This window comes from Littorina saxatilis, linkage group LG16 (assembly GCF_037325665.1).
Source record: "Littorina saxatilis isolate snail1 linkage group LG16, US_GU_Lsax_2.0, whole genome shotgun sequence".
Lineage (NCBI taxonomy): Eukaryota > Metazoa > Mollusca > Gastropoda > Littorinimorpha > Littorinidae > Littorina > Littorina saxatilis.
In genome coordinates, this window is record NC_090260.1 from 45,448,461 (window position 1) to 45,467,820 (window position 19,360).

Sequence of the window (19,360 nt, forward strand, 5' to 3'; positions counted from 1 at the left end):
CACACTCACACACACATAGAAAAAGACACACAGAAACAAACACAGACGCACACACACATACACTCACACGCACGCACGCATATACACACACACACACACACATAAACACAAACACAAACACACACACACACACGATGCTGGGGAGGATGGGGTATTCGGGGGGCAGTTGTCAGAAAGGGGGGGGGGGCAACTGTCCGCCCATGGTTTGGGGCATTTGTCTGGGGCAATTGTTCAGAGGGCAGATGTACACGGGGGATAATTAAATTAGCCTTCTACCGGAGACATCATTCACAACACGTCTAATTGTTGTCACTGGTGCGCACAAAACTTGGTCACTGGATAAAGCATCAAATTCATAATATTCGCTTTTGAGAATGCAATACAATGTCATAAGTGAGCAATCTTTGTTTTAACCTTCGCAGCCGGTCGCTAAAAACATTCTTTGCAGCACGTCGTGAGTACCAAAGTAACCATACTTTTCAAAGAAGGAAAAACATGCACCGGTAAACAAAACAAGAACAAGAAAAACAAGTCGCGTAAGGCGAAAATACAACATTTAGTCAAGTAGCTGTCGAACTCACAGAATGAAACTGAACGCAATGCAACGCAGCAAGACAGTATACTCGTAGCATCGTCAGTCCACCGCGCACGGCAAAGGCAGTGAAATTGACAAGAAGAGCGGGGTAGTACTTGCGCTGAGAAGGATAGCACGCTTTTCTGTACCTCTCTTCGTTTTAACTTTCTGAGCGTGTTTTTAATCGAAACATATATCTAATGTTTTTGGAATCAGGAACCGACAAGGAATAAGATGAAGGTGTTTTTAAATTGATTTGGACAACTTAATTTTGATAATAATTTTTATATTTTTAATTTTCAGAGCTTATTTTTAATCCAAATATAACATATTTATATGTTTTTGGAATCAGAAAATGATAAAGAATAAGATGTACGTAAATTTGGATCGTTTTATAAAAAAAAATTTTTTTTTACAATTTTCAGATTTTTAATGACCAAACTCACTCATTAGTTTTTAAGCCACCAAGCTGAAATGCAATACCAAACCCCGGCCTTCGTCGAACATTACTTGACCAAATTTCAACCAATTTGGTTGAAAAATGAGAGCCGGCGTGACAGTGCCGCCTCAACTTTCACGAAAAGCCGGATATGACGTCATCAAAGATATTTATTGAAAAAATGAAAAAAACGTATGGGGATTTCATACCCAGGAACTCTCATGTCAAATTTCATAAAGATCGGTCCAGTAGTTTAGTCTGAATCGCTCTACACACACACACAGACACACACTGACACGCACACACACACACACACACACACACACACACACACGCGCGCGCACATACACCACGACCCTCGTCTCGATTCCCCCCCTCTACGTTAAAACATTTTGTCAAAACTTGACTAAATGTAAACAAGTCGCGTCAGGCGAAAATACAACATTTAGTCAAGTAGTTGTCGAACTCACAGAATGAAACTGAACGCAATGCAACGCAGCAAGACAGCATACTCGTAGCATCGTCTGAGTCACCCGCTCACGGCAAAGACAGTGAAATTGACAAGAAGAGCGGGGTAGCAGTTGCGCTCAGAAGTATAGCACGCTTTTCTGTACCTCTCTTTGTTTTAACTTTCTGAGCGTGTTTTTAATCCAAACATATCATATCTGAAAAAATATATAGATATGTTTTTGGAATCAGGAACCGACAAGGAATAAGATGAAAGTGTTTTTAAATTGATTTAGACAATTTAATTTTCATATTAATTTTTATATATTTAATTTTCAGAGCGTGTTTTTAATCCAAATATTACATATTTATATGTTTTTGGAATCAGCAAATTATGGAGAATAAGATGAATGTAAATTTGGATCGTTTTTAAAAATTTTTTTTTTACAATTTTCAGATTTTTAATGACCAAAGTCATTAACTAATTTTTAAGCCACCAAGCTGAAATGCAATACCGAAGTCCGGGCTTCGTCGAACATTACTTGACAAAAATTTCAACCAATTTGGTTGAAAAATGAGGGCGTGACAGTGCCGCCTCAACTTTCACGAAAAGCCGGATATGACGTCATCAAAGACATTTATCAAAAAAATGAAAAAAACGTATGGGGATATCATACCCAGGAGCTCTCATGTCAAATTTCATAAAGATCGGTCCAGTAGTTTAGTCTGAATCGCTCTACACACACACAGAGACACACACACACACACACACGCACATACACCACGACCCTCGTCTCGATTCCCCCCTCTATGTTAAAACATTTAGTCAAAACTTGACTAAATGTAAAAAGAAACAAGTCGCGTAAGGCGAAAATACAACATTTGGTCAAGTAGCTGTCGAACTCACAGAATGAAACTGAACGCAATGCAACGCAGCAAGACCGTATACTCGTAGCATCGTCAGTCCACCGCGCACGGCAAAGGCAGTGAAATTGACAAGAAGAGCGGGGTAGTACTTGCGCTGAGAAGGATAGCACGCTTTTCTGTACCTCTCTTCGGTTTAACTTTCTGAGCGTGTTTTTAATCCCAACATATCATATCTATATGTTTTTGGAACCAGGAACCGACAAGGAATAAGATGAAAGTGTTTTTAAATTGATTTCGACAATTTAATTTTGATAATAATTTTTTTGATATTTAATTTTCAGAGCTTGTTTTTAATCCAAATATAACATACACTCGACTCCACTTAGCTCGACCCCGCTTAGCTCGTCCGCCGTTTAGCTCGTCGCCATATTTTGTCCCCGGGCTGACGTCCTTCTTTGTATCTGTAAAATTAAGCTGGTTAGCTCGTCCGCCGGTTAGCTCGTCCGCCGCTTTGCTCGACCAAACTTTCCAGTCCCAAGGCATGGTGTGACGTCATTTACGCCGGATAGCTCGTCATAACGACATGGTGTCGTCAGCGATGACGTCTTCTGACAGGATGACAGTAACAAAAGAACGTTCCATAAACTGCCAGACTTTTCGAATTGAATGTCAAAGAAGAAAACATGCGCTGTTTATCTGATTTTGCTACTTTGTTTCAATTTTCTCCCACTTATTAGTAGGTACAATGTACACACAAAACTTTCTTTGTATGACTAATTAGAATAATGTTTGGACAATGACACCTGTCAATCATTTCTGGCATCCATCTGTCACTCAGTCCTAGACAAATGCCAATCGTTGGGTAGTCTCACAACGCAGAAAAGATGCAAACGAAACGAAAGGTGCAGGGTCTTTCCCTGAAAAGGAAAATGGAAGTTATTCAAATAATGGAGGACAATCCAAGCAAACTCCTAAAGACCATAGCAGACGATCTTGATATCCCACGAACGACGTTGTCCTCGATCAAGAAAGATAAAGTTAAGATCAAACAGCAGTATACTAGATTGATAGTTATCTCAGAACCTGATACACCCGTTTACAAGTGTTTATGTGCTTTTGATATTGGTCTGGACGAATTCGCCGGATAGCTCGTCGCAGCATATCCCCCAGGGAAATTGGACTCCGTTTACCTCGTCCGCTGGTTAGCTCGTCGGCCGGTTAGCTCGTCGCGAATTTTTCGGTCCCGAAAGGGACGAGCTAAGCGGAGACGACTGTACTTATATGTTTTCGCAATCAGCAAATGATGGAGAATAAGATGAACGTAAATTTGAATCGTTTTATACAATTTTAAGATTTTTAATGACCAAAGTCATTAATTAATTTTTAAGCCACCAAGCTGAAATGCAATACCGAAGTCCGGGCTTCGTCGAAGATTACTTGACCAAAATTTCAACCAATTTGGTTGAAAAATGAGAGCGTGACAGTGCCGCCTCAACTTTCACGAAAAGCCGGATATGACGTCATCAAAGACATTTATCAAAAAAAAGAAAAAAACGTTCCGGGATATCAATCCCAGGAACTCTCATGTCAAATTTCATAAAGATCGGTCCAGTAGTTTGGTCTGAATCGCTCTACACACACGCACACATACACCACACCCTCGTCTCGATTCCCCCCTCTACGTTAAAACATTTAGTCAAAACTTGACTAAATGTAAAAAATACAGAAATCAGGCTTTTCATTGAATTAGATTATCAAACTAAATATATTTCCGATTTTGTACTTACATTTATCTTTTACGTGTTGTATAATTACGCACCAAGTTAATTCTTACCTGAAATAAACAGGAACCATAACTCAGCTTTTATTTTGACATCGAACCCACAATTATCTCCCTTACAATCGCGATTTTGTCTGAAAACTTCCAGAAACTCCTTTTTAAGACCCTATGGTTTAAGACTCGCTCTCTTTTAAGACCCTATGATTTAAGACTCCCTCCTTTTAAGACCCTATGGTTTAAGACTTGCTCCCTTTTAAGACCCTATGATTTAAGACTCGCTCCTTTTAAGACCCTATGATTTAAGACTCCCTCCTTTTAAGACCCTATGGTTTAAGACTCGCTCCCTTTTAAGACCCTATGATTTAAGACTCGCTCCTTTTAAGACCCTATGATTTAAGACTCGCTCCTTTTTAAGACCCTATGATTTAAGACTCGCTCCTTTTAAGACCCTATGATTTAAGACTCGCTCCTTTTTAAGACCCTATGATTTAAGACTCGCTCCCTTTTAAGACCTTATAATTTAAGACTCGCTCCTTTTAAGACCCTATGATTTAAGACTCGCTCCCTTTAAAGACCCTATGATTTAAGACTCGCTCCCTTTTAAGACCCTATGATTTAAGACACTCCTTTTTAAGACCCTATGATTTAAGACTCGCTCCCTTTTAAGACCCTATGATTTAAGACACTCCTTTTTAAGACCCTATGATTTAAGACTCGCTCCCTTTTAAGACCCTATGATTTAAGACTCGCTCCTTTTAAGACCCTATGATTTAAGACTCGCTCCTTTTTAAGACCCTATGATTTAAAGCCATAAGTACTCGATGACTATACACGCTAATTGCTTTACCAACAGCTGGAGACATGCTAAATTAAGTTCCCTGCAAAATATTGTGGTCTAGGACCCCTTCAATGTTGAGATATGTTCATTTTCATTTTGATCTGGATCGTCCTATTTATAGATTTGGCAACACATGCGCTGTTGACGCAAGGGAGAGAACTACATGTCGTTGTTGACATCCTCACTTTTTCAGAGGCTAGAACAAGCTGAAATGCACGTATATGGTCCGCGCATGACGACATATCGTCATTATATGGTCTTATGGTGCGTTTGACATCGATTGTGGGCAAACTATACTTTGTAAACACGGGAGTAAGTTAGTAAGCCTTTAAGACTCGCTCCCTTTTAACTATGATTTAAGACTCGCTCCCTTTTAACTATGATTTAAGACTCCCTCCCTTTTAAGACCCTATGATTTAAGACTCGCTCCCTTTTAAGACCCTATGATTTAAGACTCGCTCCCTTTTAAGACCCTATGATTTAGGACTCGCTCCCTTTTAAGACCCTATGATTTAAGACTCTTCCCTTTAAGACCCTGTTTTCTCAGACTTTCTGTTCATAACCTCTGTGTACAAAAAGAATAGGATGTAGAAGAAAAACTTACCCGCGGTTCTCAAACTCCCGCTCGAGTTCGCTGCTTGTTCCTTGAGCCATCTTGAAATAGATCAGAACTCTTCTCAGAAAGAGAACCAGAAAGTCACATTACACTGTTAGAAGTATGGTTACTTAGTGTCTCACGACGTGTTGCGAAGATAATCGATGTTTGACCTTTGTTTATTTCATTACCTGTCAATCAATTTTAATGCGGGTTTAGGAGATAATAGATTTTTAGGTGTTTGAGGCATTTCCAAAAGCTCTTTACAGAATTCCACCTAGTTTTCGAGATATTCGCAATTAAAGTCCGGACTGTGACAAAAGTACTCACGACCGGCTGCGAAGGTTAAGAAAAGGTTTTATTTTAAATCGCAAGATTCCGAATATGCCGTTACGCTCACTTCATGAGATTACAGGACTGACAAGCGAAACCTGGTGGGGCTGAAGAACTTCATGTAGTTCACACTTGCGTGATTTTAATTTTAATTTTTTTTTACAAACATGCTTATAAATGAATGAGCGACAAAATAATACCAACCTTGTCATGTGAGATTACCAGGAGTTCAAGCAATCGGGGTCTGCACCTCGCCGGTACCAGAGGACGTTACGAACGTAGCCGTCCAAAATGTCAACTACACCTTCTTTTTTCATGAATTACGTCATTATACACGACAAATTGTGAAAAAAAACGTCACGCATCGGTATGGCTGGGTGATTAACAAAGGTGCAAACATGAAAATGTATGCTTTCATGCAGTTGAATTGATGCTAGCTTATAATGAAAACCGGGCCGTTACGACGGCCATCACGTGTGACACAAAACACTCTCTGAGACATCAAATTCGTCCAAAGTGTGTCCTCGGTTGAATGAATGCATTTTCTGCATCTTCAAGGTGCACTTGTTGACTTGATCGTAAAAAATTAGTGATTATAAAGAAATTCATTTGGTTACAGAGGTCGAAAAAATCTAAGTGAGCGTGACAACATTCGATGCGTACGTAAGGCTGTTTTCAACTTCATTTTTGGGGGTCTCAAACACAAAGAAAATAACAACAATAAAGGAATGAACCTTTATCGTTTCACAAAGTGACTTTTCAACAAATCATGCATAATAAATTTATCGTGGCAATGGACCGTAGCTTCCAATATATGTACCGAGCCTGTTCCCATTTTTCTGACGCCTTTTTTGTTGATTTACTGACATTATTACACTATATTTAATATCAAAATACAAATATGTTCATTCATTTTGCTGTGGGTGCTTCTTCAAACATACTGTATCCACATAAACAGGGGGAAAGGTCTAACCACATTTGCTTCTGTAAAAATTTCGTTTTAAGTGACCGACCTAAGAATTCACCAGCTTTGGAGAATGACTCAAATGCAAGAAAAGACACATCCCAAAGGGTAGATGTGTATTCGAAACTGTAGAGAAAAAGGAACATACATTTAAAAAGTACTTGTAAGTTGTAACTGCTATAAGTTAATCAGATACACACAAAGGAACAGTACATACATGCTGGACACAAAAAACCTTCATAAACATGTGTAAATGTACAAATTTTGTGAAGGGCAAAGCAGGCTGCCGAGCTAAGGACATTCATATATACTTGTGTGTTTCATTTCTCTATATCTCTTTCTTTCACACACATGCACATACGCACGCACACTGACACATACACACGGCATATTATACACACACCCACATTGACACACACACCAGGGTGTACACACATACACACTGACACACACACACCCACACTGACACACACACCAGGGTGTACACACATACACACACCCACACTCTGACACACACACCAGGGTGTACACACATACACACACACACACTGACAAACGCACACACACCCACACTGACACACACACCAGGGTGTACACACACTGACACACACACACACACACACACACGTACACCAGGGTGTGCACACATACACAAACACACAATTTCAAACACACCACCACACACACTCACACACACACGTATACAGTTACGTCTCAGTCAGTCTAACTCTGTTTATTTTTCTTGAGATATTAAATATTAACTTAACGTCAAATTTGTACATAATTATGTATACCAAATAACCTATCAAACCTTAAAGTCAAGTTATAGTTATAACAAGCTTACAACAATTAACATTCGCATTTTTTTGTGATAATTAAGGGCCCGGAGTAATTTTGTCAAAATGAATCATGTTAACGTTGTTATGTAACAATTAAGTTACGCATGAGTGTTGTCAACGTTACTTAAATTGTGAGGGTAAACTTCACTAGCACCAGTTAAAATGGCAAACTGAAGCGCTCATTTGTTCAGAACGACGTCAAAAAGATCTCAGCCGGCCCGAGGTCAGTGTTTATTTTTCCAAGGTTCGTAAGTAAGAAAAATAGCCGTTGGTATGATTTTGTCTAATGCATCTGTTTTATTACAACCAACTATTGATATTTTAAACATACGCTGATCATTCAGTGTAGTCCATCAATTATCATTTAATCATCGCATTCTAAGAAAGAGCAAAATTCTCACTCTGCGCGCGGTTCATTTCCAGAATCGCGTATCGCGAAATTGGAATTCCAACAATGGCGGCCATAGTTGGAATTCCAACAAAGCGCAGGTCATTTCCGGAAAAGCGCCGCTGGCTAGATGGGACGCAACACTAATAAATAATTATAACAAACATTTGTACTCACCCTGTCTTTGAGTACAGCGCACCAAATTCGTTTTGTATTCTTCAATTTTTTTGGTCGATATCGTAAAACCATTTTGCACGAAATATGAAGGTTATTATCGGTATTCTCCGTTCATAAACAGTTGGGAAGCATACCCATACTGGTTTGGTATCCGTATCCGTTTTGAAAACGAAAGTCACATTGCATGAGGGGAAAAAGAGCTGGCTACAAATTCAAGATGTATTTTTTCTTGTCTCGTGCACAGGTTGCACAGGTCTGCAGTCGCCTTGTGATTTACAGGGCAGGTTCAGCCAATTTCCACTGCAATAAATATCTGGTGTTTTTGGGGGGGTATCCTCAAACGGGTATTTTATTCGCAACGGACTTGGGACTATTTATGGAACTGTTTGTGAGACAGCCGATGGGTGAGCGGGTACAGCACATTATTAATTAGTACAGGGACATAAACATGCACACCTTTATATCCTGTTTCTAAACTGCAAAAATAAACGTTAAAATTGTATCGATCTATCCCGAAAAATATAAAAAGTTATTCTCATACAGTTTGCGCTTCAACAAGGGAAGTAACTCTTGAAATCAATATCCGGTAAATATTCCAGCAGAGCGAGTGTGGATTACCATGCACATTTCAGCACAGAGCTGAAGCAACTACGTATAGAAGCCAATCCAAATTTTATCAAAGCTCATGGAAGAAACGTACCGGTAGGTATCGACTCCCGACTCCCTCTGTAGATCCTGAGATTTAACCGCAAAATATCTTTTCAGTACCACTTTCAGTTTCACAACCAGCATCTCCACAACTTGAACTTTAATTACTTGATGTGGGAAAATGAGATAATAACTAAATAAGGGGTGATCTGAATTTAATTGTTGTAAATTCAAAGCTCACTATCCAGTGGCAGTACGTGCCATTATTGTAATGTATTTATTATATTTAATAGTCTATAATGCGCCAGTCACACATGCACGACGCAAGGCACGTGCACTGAAAAATTCGCAATTTTGGCCAATGCATTGTCGTTTGCTAGGTGTGCATCAACATTTGTTACTCGTTCGTCGAGCGCACTAGACCAACGCTATGCATTTGTTGTCAATGTCATATGCTGTGTGCGTTGGGATTTTTTGTGCTTGCGCAGAGCTCAACGCATGATTGTACACGACAGAAGAACGCCTGACAAGCGCAGAGCGCGCTGGACCGACACCAGACACATGCGGAGCACACACTGTGTATTCGTTGTCAACTCGCTAGGTGTGCGTCAATATTAGTTACTGACGCCAGACACATGCGGAGCACACACTGTGTATTCGTTGTCAACTCACTGGCATCTACAGTGGAACCCCCCTTTTACGATTTCAAAAAATCTGAGAAAACCAGGTCTTAAAAAGAAGGGTTTCTGTAGCAAGTTGTTTTTTGCGGCCCTATGCTCCACAGGGAGTCTACAGGAATAAGTCAAGTCAAGTCAAAAAGGAGGGAGTCTTAAGCTTGGGGTAAATCTGAGAAAACCAGGTCTTAAAAGGGAGGAAGTCTTAAATTGGGAGGTCTTTAAACGGGGGTTGCACTGTACCAAACTGCGACGAAAGTTCGGCGCACAACGACACACTGATCTTATTTTCCATTTTTAATTGATGTTTAATGTGCGGGCCGTGCGTCATGTACGTGTGACCAAACCGCGACAAAAGTTGGGCCCACAAAGATGCACTTGATCTTATTTTCCATTTTTAATTTATGTTCAATGCCCAAGCCGTGTGTCACGTACGTGTGACCAAACCGCGACAAAAGTTGGGCCCACAAAGAATAAAGATGCACTTGATCTTATTTTCCATTTTTAATTAATTTTTAATGTGTGGGTCACGTACGTGTGACCAAACCGGGACCATACCAAATTACCATATTTCAAATGCGGCCTAATTAACAATTTATACAATTTAAAAAAAGAATCTTTATCCAATTAATCAAAACTCTTTCTTATCATATACATGTATTGATATAAATCATTTTAACAGCCTTATTAAGGTTGTCGAATACTCCTGCGAGTAGCCTCCCTTTTCAATATAGAACGCTTTGTGTGTCGTCACAGGTAATCCACACGTTAGCCATATCCATATATATGCAAAATAATGAAATAAACATTAGGAAATGCCAGATGTTGTCAAATATCACTTTTCTATCAGTTCAATCAAAAACAATCGCCAGAACCTGCATTTATGGGATACAGTATCCCTCAAAATAGACTTTCCTAGTTTTCACCCAACAGTCAGCTTGCCTTCTTAGCTTAGTCGTTAGTGAAATGCGCTAGAGATCACGAGGTCGCCGGTTCTAGCCTTGCCTTCTTAGCTTAGTCGTTAGTGAAATGCGCTAGAGATCACGAGGTCGCCGGTTCCAGCCTTGCCTTCTTAGCTTAGTCGTTAGTGAAATGCGCTAGAGATCACGAGGTCGCCGGTTCCAGCCTTGCCTTCTTAGCTTAGTCGTTAGTGAAATGCGCTAGAGATCATGAGGTCGCCGGTTTGAGCCTTGCCTTCTTAGCTTAGTCGTTAGTGAAATGCGCTAGAGATCACGAGGTCGCCGGTTTGAGCCTTGCCTTCTTAGCTTTGTCGTTAGTGAAATGCGCTAGAGATCATGAGGTCGCCGGTTCGAGCCTTGCCTTCTTAGCTTAGTCGTTAGTGAAATGCGCTAGAGATCATGAGGTCGCCGGTTCGAGCCTTGCCTTCTTAGCTTAGTCGTTAGTGAAATGCGCTGGAGATCACGAGGTCGCCGGTTCGAGCCTTGCCTTCTTAACTTAGTCGTTAGTGAAATGCGCTAGAGATCACGAGGTTGCCGGTTCGAGGCTTGCCATTGTCGGTACATTTTTATTTTTCTTCAAAAATGGGTTTATACCCCCCGCGGGTTAGGGGTAAGAATTTACCCGATGCTCCACATCATGTCGTAAGAGGCGACTAACGGATTCCCTTTCTCTTTTTACCCTTGTTAAGTGTTTCTTGTATAGAATATAGTCGATTTTTGTAAAGATTTTAGTCTAGCAGTATGTAAGAAATGTTAAGTCCTTTGTACTGGAAACTTGCATTCTCCCAGTAAGGTAATACATTGTACTACGTTGCAAACCCCTGGAGCAAATTTTTGATTTGTGCTTTTGTGAACAAGAAACAATTGACAAGTGGCTCTATCCCATCTCCCCCCTTTCCCCGTCGCGATATAACCTTCGTGGTTGAAAACGACATTAAACACCAAATAAAGTAAAGAAAAATGGGTTTATAGGTGTTATTTCTGAATTCACAAGTAAAATCACTGTGTTTTATGTTCTATTTTGTTTCCTAATTCAAGTGGACAGATGGTCGTATTCCATGCAAAGACCTGCCAAATCTGAGATGGTGAGCCGAGCTGTTTTCATGAAAAGGTGTGTACTTTTAAATGACATTTCTTTCTGTCTTTCTCTTCTTTTCTTTCAGGAAGAGAATCTTTCTGTTTTGGGGAGTTGTGAATTTCTATCTTTCAGGAATGCTGTCTTTCATACCTTCAGAAAAGGTATGTAATACGAAGGTGTCCGCCAGTTATCTCTTTGAGGTTTTGGGTGCTTACGGAGTACTGTGCGCCTTGCGGGGGCATCAAACATCGAGGTCACAAGCAGGGTCAAGGGGAAGGTCAGGAGACTACAATAGGAAGGTTTCCGCCAGTTATCTCTCTTTGAGGTTTTGGGTGCACTGTGCTTAGCGAGTACGTAGCCCCTTGCGGGGGCATCAAACATCGAGGTCACAAGCAGGGTCAAGGGGAAGGTCGGCTGGGCGGACAGGAGACTATTGTAAACATTGTATCACAAGATTTACAAAAAATGTATGCATTTTCTGTTTCAGCACCTGCAGGTGAAGATTTCAAGGCAGTGAGAATCCAGATGGAGCGTACATCAGAAATACCAACATCGTCCAGTGCTTACAGTATGGTGATGGAGACACCTCCAAGCAGTGAGTGTGTAACGTGATGTTGTGTGTGTGAACAGTGATGAGTGAGGCCTAAAAAAAAAATAGGTGTGGTTACGGTAACTCGACCTACCCTATTTTTAGGGGCCGACCCTATAACTTTTTATTACATTATTTTGTAAAAGAAAAAAAGAAAACGAGTGCAGAAAACGCAATGAAAGCGAAAGCGCCCGAGTCGCACACTTATTTCCCTGTCAAGTAGGTTTAATTTGTACACGTTAGAAAAAAAAGTTTAAAAAAAAAAGTGATTGCCTACCTTCCTACCCTATTTTTTTGGGCTATGTTACCGTAACCACACCTATTTTTTTTGTTTTTTGTGCCTGATCATGTACATTTAGTTATTGATTACTTGATACGGGTTTTAGATTTCAAGGTTATATTCACTGCAGTAGCTAGGTTTTCAGGAGAACGACTGTTATATGACTTTTGACACGTAAAATATTTTAGTATGTTAAAAAAGAAGGGCCAGAAAGTTTCTTTTCTACCCCTAAACGATGAGTTAAAAGGACAATGTTTCTGGCATTTTCTTGCACAGGGCTCGTCGGGCTTAAGGTCGTCTGTTAAAGGCACAGTAAGCCTCCCGTAAACCATCACAGATACGGTCAGGCTTTTACACACAGTAAAAACACCCTTTCATTTAAACACTCACCGATTGAAAACATCCTAGGTGCCCTCCGTAAAGAGCGAACAATTTTCAAAGAATTTATTTTTGCGTGGTTTATCTCACCCCTGAGCCATCGTGAACCCGTGTGGTCCAGTTTCCCTTTTTCACAATGTAGTCGTCAGTTAGTCATTTGAATGCGACTCGATGTGAGCTTATCTACAATAGCACGTTTTTTATGCACGAAACAAACGGCTGTGGTTCACAAGAACTCTAGCGATGGCTTTTGACTGTTGAGAGGAACGGCGATATGCATAAACCGTCGTCTGCTACGACCCTTGCGTGATCCTGCTTCCGGGCTTTTCTTTTTCCAAACTTTCAATACTTCGAATTGTACTGATCTCGTCTTGATGAAAAAAGAATTCTTTTATGATTAAAGAATGTTTGTGTAACATGCTGTCAATTTATTATTTAGATTTTAAAAGTTAGGTCCAGCGCAAAAACGCACCACGGTCCAAAAACATTCTGATAATCATCGATCCAAGGCTATCGCCAGTTTACATCGATAGAATGAGACCCGAAGGGAAGTAACTCATTTTGGACAATCTGAAAAATTAATTCTTTAAAAATTGCTCGCTCTTTACGTAGGGCACCTAGGATGTTCCCGTTTGGTGAGCGTTCAAATGGAAGGGTGTTTGTACTGTGTGTAAAAGCCTGACAGTATCTGTGATGGTTTACGGGAGGCTTACTGATTTCCGGTAAGTTGAATATTCATAACAGCCGTCCAGCACCAGAACGAGGCGCCATTGTTGTAGAGCACCAAGTCCACGAAAATAAATTCTTTGAAAATTTCTCACGCTCGACAGAAAGCAGCCAGGATGTTCCCGTTCGGTGAGCGTTCAAATGGAAGTATGCTTGTACTGTATGTAGACGCTCTAGAGCTCTGTGATGGTTTACGGGAGGCTTACTGTGCCTTTAATGTAGAAAATTATCAAGTTTTATTGACTTTTTTTTTGCAAGGAGTTGAACACTGCAATTTTGCGAAAAATTTCAGGCATGGGAATTGTCCGTCGAAAAGGCAAATTTCCGCCGAATTGTTTATTTGCTCCACCGAAAAAGCAAAAGTGTCCACCAAAAAATAAATGGGGGAGGCAAAAACAACTGAATTAAATGGCAAACTCGGAGCTCAGATGACACCAAATTGCACCAGTTGGGTTCTTTGGAGAGAACAAAATTTGGTCGGGCACTGCTGTGCAGCACAGGCAAAATCCTCCCCTTTAGCTGCTCGCCAGCTGCTACCAGATACCCCCTGCTGCCAGACATTCCACTCCCACAGGGAAGGCGTCAGTCAGTGGCAGCTGTTGGCACCAGCAGGCTGGCCCTTCTTTGGCCCCTATTAAAAACCCTGGATGTTTACAATTTTCAGTGATCTATTGCAAGTGCTTGGACCTTTTTGGTTTCCCAGGATTAACTGTGTTAGTGAATTGAAACTTTAGAGTATGCACCAGAGCAAAAATGTTTTTAGTTACCAGTATTCTAAATGGAGTTTTTATTGTTGAAAGAGAGCAGGGTTCTGAGTTTTATTCACAGTGGTAGATGTGTTGTTGACAGTTTTGATGCTGTTACATGGGTTCTAACATACTATTCCTACTGTGTTTTGTGGTACCTGATTGTAGGTCTGTATTTTGAACTGTCATGAGCAGTGATGTGTAGGACTTAACTTTGGAAAAAAATAGTTTCTTTAAGGACAAACTGTGATTTGTGCATGTGTGTGTTCATTTTCTGACTGGCAAAGGGACTTGAAAAATGGGTGTGGATTTTTTAGTTGTTTAAGTTCAGCACACTTCGTGATGGAAACTCTTCATACAAAAGAAGCACACTTGGAGAGACTACATTCTCTTTGTCGTGTATGTGGAGAAAGATCAAAAAAGAAATATGACACTCTAGTGAAATTGTGTAGGTATGCCACCGTAGAACTTGACAGCTATCATGGAATAAACATCATGCTTGACAACAGTGACATTCATTCTCAAACATTGTGCAACAAATGTTTTTGCAGGGTGATGAAATTAAAAGGTTCACATGTTCCCTCGAAAATTTCGCTTGATAATGCCTATCAGGAAACACATTCCTTTGTTAACACTCTCAAGGGCCGAGTTCTGGGAATAACCAATGATGAAGACAAGATCAGAGTGCTCATGAAGGAACAGCTAACCATTGTCTCTCCCCTCCTTAGAACAGCAGTGTCAAGTCCAAAGTAATGCAAATTAACCTATATAAACTGGCCTAAATTACCGTGTCTCTTCATGGTTGTGATTTTGTAGAAGTGTGTATGTTCCTTCAAAGACAACAGAAAGGTGTTTTATTTCCTTCTTTGAGAAGTGTCTTTTTTTGTGAAACAAGTCTGAATACTATGTACTGAAAAAGATCTCAGCCTGCTTCTGTGATACAGTTTTAAAGAATTCACTGTCAGCAACTGACTCAGTGACTGACTAATAGAATAACCAGAGTTCTTTTGACACAAACAGTAAATGTGAGAACCCTCTCTCTCTAAGTGTTTACACAAGCAACAGGAGTACCGTTAGCTGCTATCTTGCCTGGCGCGCGCCCCCCCCACACAGTGGAGTAATTAACCCCTTCCTGCCAGCGAATAGGACCTGGTAACAAGACTGGTGGTGAGTGATTCTGCATGCTGGCATGCTGTACTTCACACTGCATTCCTAACATTGCTTGTGGGAAATGGACAGCTTGAGTAATTGGGGTGTGAATGGAGTGGAGATTGGAAGAGATTGTGCTGGGACAGGAATGTGTCTGTTTGTATTCTGTCTCTTTGATACACCACACACTCTTTGCATGTACTCTCGACCTTGTCATGCTTGGTATCATTTTAAAGCTGAATGTATCCCCTTTTTTGCCATGGGTTGCCCGAGTCTATTTGATCGTGTCAGTTGTGTGTGCTTAGTCAAAATACACACTACCCTACTTTCTGGCTGTAGCAGCCAGCACTAGCAGACAGCAGTGGAGCAAGTGTTTTATTTATAGCGGGCCTACTGCCAGGCAATCTCACGCTGCCAGGCCAGCCCAGCTAAAGAGTGAGCTCTGCACAGCAGTGCGGGGGGGGGGGGGGGATGTGTGTTTGGGGGGGGGGTAGAGGGGGGGGCATGCCACAACTTTACGCTGTCGCTTCGCGCCGTCAAATTGACGCTTCGCGTCTTCGATTGCTATTACTTCAAAATCTTCAGCTATTTTTACTGTTTTCAATTCCCATGCCTGTGTATATCACTATATGTCTCTTGGTCTTAATTTCACTTTAAGGCAAAGTATCTCAGCTGCTTTAAATCAAGCAGAAATATGAAAGTTGCAAACCATCCAAATATAGGTGTTATATTCACCACAGATTGTCAAAAATCATCAGAAGCATAATACATTTCAGTTTGTGTTTTGTAATGAAAAGAACAATTACACATGAAAATGCAGAATTTAATGCTGACAAAACCTGCAATTGTTTTTTTTTATGTTGTAATCCTAATTACAGTAGACTTCCACTATGTTGTGGTCCAAAGAATGAGATAGCGATATGCGCGTTTCTAGATGTGTGGGGGCCGTGTTGAGGCTGCGGCATCAACAAAAACATAAAAATTCAAGTTTCGCTCCAGGTCACTTTTAAAGGAAGCAACTGCCTTTTCTTCCTCTTGAGTTAGAGATAAAACGTGATTATTCCCCTTTGCACACGATTCCCTAACAACAAAGCCTTTGTTCCTGTGGTCGCAGGGTGTGTGTATGTAACTTGAGTAAACTCATCTGAAGTACTTTTGACAAGACAGCCATGCCCACATACATCATAATGCATGGGAAGATGACTTAAAAGGCTCACTCCTTTCTGTGAACATGGTTTGGATCAGCATCTCAGATCAGGCCAGGCTTTACATGGGATAAGACCATCCCTTCACGTGGTAACATACTAACAATTCCTCACTGCCCCTGGTCAGTTCAAATTGCTGTACAGTTGAAACTCAATTTTATCAGAATTTTGAAGGGTCTTAAAGGCCGAGGGTCGGGTATAAAAGCAGAGCGGCGCGTGCCACTTCAGTCTAATGTCCAACCCTTTTCAGGAAACGAGCTCTCACTTGAAATATTATTTTCAAAAATACTCTGTCTATACCAAACTCAAAAGCACCATTTTTGTCAGGCAAACATTTCAAGGTGTACACCATACATGCACCCCAAAAAGTGTGTCTAATTAGCCCTGGATAACGTACTTTCAGAAAAAAAATTCACTCATCAAATTTGAATTTAAAATCAAACGGCTGTCAGTCGTGGTGGACTGGGCGGAGCTAAAGACACGAGAAAGATAATGTCCACGCACCGCTCATTCCTTTTCGGCAACACACACCTGCAACACAACGTTTACCAGATGTTGCCTGACCCCAAAGATCCGGTCACTCCGCGCTATTGCAGCCGCCATGGATGCTACATGACACCACTGGCTAATCTGCCTGAGCACTTTCAGTGATCGTTCTGTGATTAATAAATTATTTCAAAGATATAGTCTGCACTTTTCGAATGTTAGTTCTTTTTTTTTCTTTTTTTTAAGTGAAACATATCCATTCGAAAAAAAACGTGTTCTTCTTGGACTGAAAAAGTAAGCTGAAGCAAAGAATGTATGTCTCTAGCTGAAGTTATTTATAATTTAGTGGATGAATACGATCGTGAGTTAGGTACCAATGTCTTGAATTTATGGCAGACTTTTCCAGAGAAAATAATATTGTACGTGTTGCTTGATGTTTCCAGTAGAACACCGCGTATCACAGTCACGCACGTTGGAACCAGGCACTTATGAAAGACACTTTCTTCACTTTTTCACACACTAAAACACCACTCTTCAGGCGACTATGCGGCAAATGTCATAATCCCTGTCTGTCACAGATATCATATTCATAAACATCCAGCAATAGTGATGCTCTGCTATCTAATTAAAAATATATTAATCACAAAGCTATTCTCATCCGTCCACGACGCGAGACCATGCCTTGACTGACTAAATGAAAGTTTTCCCACCAAATTTCTCCTCTTCCCGCAAATTTTGGTGACCTAGTTAGTCTCAGACAAAACCAAACATGTGGGCTGGGGGAGCGAAATGCACGCTCACAGTGCCGTTATGTATCTGGACTTACTGGTCAACCTGAAACCAACGGTCACATTCGTAATTAACAACCGCAAACGATATCTTTTGTTCAAAATAAGGGTGTCTAACAAGTCAGTTTCAACTTGTTAGATTCACAGATTTTACATTTGGTTTATTATGGCAAAGACAATGGTCAATATATTTTCTCTAGAGAATGCAGTCAGTTTGTGTAACCAGGGTTCCACTGTTCCAAAAGCCGGCTAGACTGACAGACTCGTCTTGAAAACGGTAAAGGCCTTGATTCCTTGGGAACTGTAAAACCAAGACACAGAGCTACATAGTGGCGCCAGTATATTGGATAAAACATTAGAAAGCAGTGACACATTGAACTCTGTAGGTGGTTCCTCAAGTTCTTGACATCCGATTGTTGGTGCGAGTTTCCACTCTGGTTCTGCACCAAGAGAGAAGGTATTTCTACTCTCCAGTCTACAACACGAAGTCAGGTTGACCGGTTGCGTCAGTGTATGGCACTGCTTAACTTTGACCATGTGCTCAGTTGTATTACACAGTGTACAAATGCGCGCGCGCATACGACGGTGTGTGCGCGTGTGTATGTGAGTGTGCGTGTAATCTGCACTCAGCGGATTTATTGCTAGTGTCAATAAATCATTGCCACAAATAATGGTTCCAAACAACCGTCAGAAAAAAAGGTGAATATCACACACAAAACAACACACACACACACACACACACACACACACACACACACACACACACACACACACACACACACACACACACACACACACATAACGGGAATTTACAGAGGTTCACAAGAAAGGCACACAGCAAGAAGAGGTATGCAGTCAGCTGTTGGCTTGTTTAATCAAGCGGAATGCCTTGGCCACTGCACCCACCAGACTAGGTAACCTGAGACCTGTCGGTCACTGAAAATAGGCTCCGCCAAGACCCATGGGTATTTTGGCCTGTTGGACCTCGGCCTTTAAAAGGAGGGGTTCCACTGAATAAAATGATTTCTTGAGAAGCCAGTGGTTGCATTTACAACATTTAATTTAATTCATCAGCTAATGTCCACTATGCACAGGGATCACCCACGCTGTTCATTTCTGGTATGTGACCAAGTGGACAGATGGTCGTATTCCATGCAAAGACCTGCCAAATCTGAGATGGTAAGCCGAACTGTTTTCCTGAGAAGTTGTGTGCCTTTAAGTGACATCTTTTTCTGTCTTTCCTTAACGTCTCGTCTTTTCTTTCAGGAAGAGAATCTTTCTGTCTTTGCGAGTTGTGAATTTCTATCTTTCAGGAATGCTGTCTTACATACCTTCAGTAAAGGTATGTAAACATTTTCATCACGAGACTTACAAAAGATTTTTGCATTTTCTGTTACAGCACCAGCAGGTAAA